The sequence below is a fragment of the Coregonus clupeaformis genome, unplaced genomic scaffold, assembly GCF_020615455.1.
Source record: "Coregonus clupeaformis isolate EN_2021a unplaced genomic scaffold, ASM2061545v1 scaf0958, whole genome shotgun sequence".
NCBI classification, from domain to species: domain Eukaryota; kingdom Metazoa; phylum Chordata; class Actinopteri; order Salmoniformes; family Salmonidae; genus Coregonus; species Coregonus clupeaformis.
The window spans coordinates 56,215-62,460 of NW_025534412.1; positions in this window are offsets into that span (position 1 = coordinate 56,215).

The window sequence follows — 6,246 nt, forward strand, 5'->3', positions numbered from 1 at the left end:
AGGTTACTAATCAAATAGCAGTAACGTTACTAATCAAACAACAGTGATGTTACTAATCAAACAGCAGTGAGGTTACTAATCAAACAGCAGTGAGGTTACTAATCAAATAGCAGTGAGGTTACTAATCAAACAGCAGTGAGGTAACTAATCAAACAGCAGTGAGGTTACTAATCAAACAGCAGTAAGGTTACTAATCAAACAACAGTGAGGTTACCAATCAAACAGCAGTGAGGTTACTAATCAAATAGCAGTAAGGTTACTAATCAAACAACAGTGAGGTTACTAATCAAATAGCAGTAACGTTACTAATCAAACAACAGTGATGTTACTAATCAAACAGCAGTGAGGTTACTAATCAAACAGCAGTGAGGTTACTAATCAAATAGCAGTGAGGTTACTAATCAAACAGCAGTGAGGTTACTAATCAAATAGCAGTAACGTTACTAATCAAACAACAGTGAGGTTACTAATCAAATAGCAGTGAGGTTACTAATCAAACAGCAGTGAGGTTACTAATCAAATAGCAGTGAGGTTACTAATCAAACAGCAGTGAGGTTACTAATCAAACAGCAGTAAGGTTACTAATCAAACAACAGTGAGGTTACTAATCAAATAGCAGTAACGTTACTAATCAAACAACAGTGAGGTTACTAATCAAATAGCAGTAACGTTACTAATCAAACAACAGTGAGGTTACTAATCAAACAACAGTGAGGTTACTAATCAAACAGTAGTGAGGTTACTAATCAAACAGCAGTGAGGTTACAGTACATTAAGTCTGGAGGCATGAGGTTCAGGCTGCCAGTTTAGACTAAAACACTTGCAGACTCAGGTGATCGATATCTGTTTATTGGAGCATGGCAATGGAATTAACAGGATAACAGCGTACTATAGGCTGTGTGTGTGTGAGTGTGTGTGTGTGTGTGTGTGTGTGTGTGAGTGTGTGTGTGTGTGTGTGTGTGATGTGTGTGTGTGTGTGATTCTGTGTGTGTGTGTGTGTGTGTGTGTGTGTGTGTGTGTGTGTGTGTGTGTGTGTGAGTGTGTGTGAGTGTGTGTGTGAGTGTGTGTGTGTGAGTGTGTGTGAGTGTGTGTGTGAGTGTGTGTGAGTGTGTGTGTGTGTGTGTGTGTGTGTGTGTGTGTGTGTGTGTGTGTGTGTGTGTGTGTGTGTGTGTGTGTTTGTGTGTGTGTTTGATTTAATGTGTATTTTAGTTGGGACAAGCCTATTAGGACAGAACTGTTTGAAATTGTCATCTCAAAAAAATGTTTTAAACTTAACAGAAAAAAATACATATTTCAAAATGGGATAAAGATGGTGTTTTTTTTACTTGAAAAGGTCAAAGGTCACTTCCCTATAGGTCATTTAAAACTACTCAGATCTGTGTGGGAAAGTCTACTTCCTCTTCCTCTACCGTGGTTCTTAGTTTTGGATCAGCTCCTGAGCTAAGTTGGAAACCCTCTCCTTCCTTCTCCGATCCCCACAGAGACCCCAATTTAAAGCTCTCAGATCAAACGCTCCCTCAGAAACCGCCTCTTTGAGGTAACTTACTTCAGGAAAATATGTGGACTGTCTCCTCAGAGATTACCAAGAATTCCTGGATATTGACTGTTCGTTTACACAGACACACACACAGACAGACAGACAGACACACTGTTCTCCTCCTAGTCTTCTGATCAATAACAGGGTTTAGCAGTCTGTCCTGGGTGATGACAAGTCAATCCTCTCTCCTGCCGGTTTAGGGATGCAAGATTTGGATGTAGCACGCAGGAGGCTAGGATGGCTCAGAACTACCCCAGGCTTCAGTGCGGTCTGCTGGGGTGGGTTTGTTTTCCCTATGGCCGAGTCTGGAGGTGGTTGTGGAGGGTTTGGATGTAGCACTCAGGAGGCTGATATCGCTCGGAACTACTCCAGGCTGCAGGGCACTCTGCTGTTGTGGGTGCGGTACCCCTAGCCCTCTGTCTGGTGGTGGTGTCTGGTGGTAATGGTGAAAGATATTGTGAATATTTTAGGACACCCTATGCTTCAAGCCATGATTATTGACTCAAGGAGTCATGAGGCTTGAGGCTGAGGGAGTCCTAAGATGTACACCGAATAAGGCTGTAACGTAACAAAATGTCAGAGCAAAAACCTAGACATGAGGTCGAAGGAATTGTCCGTAGAGCTCAGAGACAGTATTGTGTCGGGCACAGAACTGGGGAAGAGTACCAAAACATTTCTGCAGCATTGAAGGTCCACAAGAACACACTGGCCTCCATCATTCTTAAATGGAAGACGATTGGAACCACCTTGACTCTTCCAAGAGCTGGCCGCCCGGCCAAACTGAGCAATCGAGGGAGAAAGGCCTTGGTCAGGGAGGTGACCAAGAACCCGTTGGTCAGTCTGACAGAGCTCCAGAGTTCCTCTGTGGAGATGGGAGAACCTTCCAGAAGGACAACCATCTCTGCAGCACTCCACCAATCAGGCCTTTATGCTAGAGTGGCCAGACGGAAGAAACTCCTCAGTAAAAGGCACATGACTGCCCACTTGGAATTTGCCAAAAGGCACCTAAAGACTCTCAGACTATGAGAAACAAGATTCTCTGGTCTGATGAAACCAAGATTGAACTCTTTGGCCTGAATGCCAAGCGTCACGTCTGGAGGATACCTGGCACCATCCCTACGGTGAAGCATGGGGGTGGCAGCATCATGCTGTGGGGATGTTTTTCAGCGGCAGGGACTGGGAGACTAGTCAGGATCGAGGGAAATATGAAAACCTTGATGAAAACCTCCTCCAGACCGCTCAGGACCTCAGACTGGGGCGAAGGTTCACCTTCCAACAGGACAACGACCCTAGGCACACAGCCAAGACAACACAGGAATGGCTCTGGAACAAGTCTCTGAATGTCCTTGAGTGGCCCAGCCAGAGCCCGGACAGGAAAACCTGAAAATAGCTGTGTAGCGACGCTCCCCATCCAACCTGACAGAGCTTGAGTGGATCTGCAGAGAAGAATGGGAGAAACTCCCCAAATACAGTTGTGCCAAGCTTGTAGCGTCATACCCAAGAAGACTTGAGGCTGTAATCATTGCCAAAGGTGCTTCAACAAAGTACTGAGTAAAGGGTCTGAATACTTATGTAAATGTGATATTTCCGTTTTTTATTTGTAATACATTTGCAAAAAATTCAGAGTTTTTGCTTTGTCATTATGGTGTATTGTGTGTAGATTGATGAGGGAAAAAACGATTTCATCAATTTTAGAATAAGGCTGTAATGTAACAAAATTTGGAAAAAGTCAAGGGGTCTGAATACTTTCCGAATGCACTGTACTGTACGTTAAAAAAAAATAGATTTATAAACTTAGCACATGCCAAAAACTCTGAGATTAAATGTGACCCACCACCTGGATTCGGTCCTATGTAGCACATTTGTAAATGGCGTTTTTTTACACTGGATAAAAGTAGAGACTCAGAGGTAGAAAATTGTATATAATTCACTGCAGTTGGCAACAATGGGAAAGTAATTCTGCTTTGAAAGTTGATAAACTTGTAACCCCGCTTTTGAGAAAATGGCCCATGAATGTTTTGGTACACCTACTCTTTGTCTACACCCATTCAGCATCGTTCACACCCTCATAAGCCTTAGCCCCACCCATCTCTTTAAGGATTCACATGAGGCCACGTGCTAAACAGAGTGAGTAAGGTTAACAACCAAAGACTAAAAGTGGTGAAAGTAGTAGTAAAATGTAGTAGTGAAAATGTGGGCGGCAGGTTGCTTAGTGGTTAAGAGCGTTGTGCCAGTAACCGAAAGTTCGCTGGTTCTAATCCCCGAGCCGACTAGGTGAAAAATCTGTCGATGTGCCCTTGAGCAAGGCACTTAACCCTAATTGCTCCTGTAAGTCGCTTTGGATAAGAGCATCTGCTAAATGACTAAAAAACATCAACAAAAATACACTTTATCTTGGCCTACATCCTAATCTGACTTTGGTGCAGGTCATGTTGTTCTTCACATTACCATCTCTGGTAAACACAAACTATATCAAATAAAATGTACGTTTATTTGTCACAGGCACAGGATACAGAAATAGTACAGTGATTCTAGGTATTCTTTCTTAAAACTGCATTGTTGGTTAAGGGCTTGTAAGTAAGCATTTCACTGTAAGGTCTACACCTGTTGGTTAAGGGCTTGTCAGTCAGCATTTCACTGTAAGGTCTACACCTGTTGTATTCGGCGCATGTGACAAATAAAATGTGATTTGAGACTAATACAGGCCCAGTGTCGTTCGGGTCGGAAGGAGAGTTAGATAGAGGTAGATAGAGTTCGATAGAGTTAGATAGAGGTAGATAGAGTTAGATAGAGGTAGAGCTTCGTTGTCCAACAGTAAAACGACCAGGGCTTTGAGTGAGTCAGCTTCCCTTCCACCTCCGCAGTGAGGATTATGGCTTCATCACAAAGCTGCAGTAACACATTGGACGGCCTTCATGTTGTTGTTGGAGGGTCAGTTGACATCAGAGTAACCAAGAAAAGCTTTTCAGTTCCATGCCTTACACACACAGAGTAACCAAGAAAAGCTTTTCAGTTCCATGCCTTACACACACAGAGTAACCAAGAAAAGCTTTTCAGTTCCATGCCTTACACACAGAGAACAAGAAAAGCTTTTCAGTTCCATCCCTTACACACACAGAGTAACCAAGAAAAGCTTTTCAGTTCCATGCCTTACACACACAGAGTAACCAAGAAAAGCTTTTCAGTTCCATGCCTTACACATCAGAGTAACCAAGAAAAGCTTTTCAGTTCCATGCCTTACACACAGAGTAACCAAGAAAAGCTTTTCAGTTCCATGCCTTACACACACAGAGTAACCAAGAAAAGCTTTTCAGTTCCATGCCTTACACATCAGAGTAACCAAGAAAAGCTTTTCAGTTCCATGCCTTACACATCAGAGTAACCAAGAAAAGCTTTTCAGTTCCATGCCTTACACACACAGTGTCACGCTAGATAGACATAACAATGGACAAACAGACAGACAGACAGACAGACAGACAGACAGACAGACAGACAGACAGACAGACAGACAATTTGAAACATGGTTAAACTGTATGTAGAACCCTGAGAGTTTCGTAAAGGGGTGATATCGTGTGGGTGTCTGTAAGTCAGTCAGCTATTCCCTTGTTTATATATGAGCCGCTGTGGAGTTTAAAGTAGTGAAGTAGAGAACCAGATGTTAGGTTTGCTCTCTGAGTAACTTTCTCATGGACACTTGAGCAGAGCAATCAACCTAAATAGTCAGTAAATATTCAATGAATAAATCAAAAATGTAAATAGATCGTTCTGGAAAACATAATTATGTAAATTACATCAATTTCAACTACTTTAGATGAAAGTAAGCAAGTCAATGACTCCATAAATTACACATGACTCTGCACAGTGAGTGACAAACATGCCAGTTGACGTCTATGGAGATTTAAATATTTTTCCCATCTAAAATAAATTATGTTATGTTGTGGTCCTCTGCAGCTCAATTGGTAGAGCATGGCGCTTGTAATGCCAGGGGTAGTGGGTTCGATCCCCGGGACCACCCATACGTAAAAATGTATTCGCACATGACTGTAAGTCGCTTTGGATAAAAGCGTCTGTTAAAATACATATTATTATTATATTATTTATAATATATTTGTGGAGTTGTTAATGGATGACATGTGTTGTTAATGGATGACATGTGTTCGTATGAATCAGGTGACTCCAGGCAGATGTTGTCACTAACTGAGTCCCAACTGGCACCCTATTCCCTATACAGTGCACTGTATCGGCCATAGGGTACCATTTGGGACATAGCCACTCTCTCTATAATGGGTAAAAGCATGTCACAGGCCTGGTAAACATGTCAACCATGTATTTTGCACTCAAAGCAAATATTCCGGAGCTATTTATAAGTGTTGTCCTTGGACTGTCCTTGGACTGTCCTTGGACTGTCCTTGGACTGCCCTTGGACTGTCCTTGGACTGTCCACACGATGATGACATTAATTTCTACATTGAAACTAACTGCATTGTGTGACAAACTGTCGCTCCAACTCAAACCATCTGCTGAGAAAGTAGGAGGCCGATTCAATTTCCTACAGAGATCGGCAAGCAAGCAGCACTTAAACCAACAGTAGCAAATACTCCCTCAATAGAGGTTACCTCTCTCTCTCTCTCTCTCTCTCTCTCTCTCTCTCTCTCTCTCTCTCTCTCTCTCTCTCTCTCTCTCTCTCTCTCTCTCTCTCTCTCTCTCTC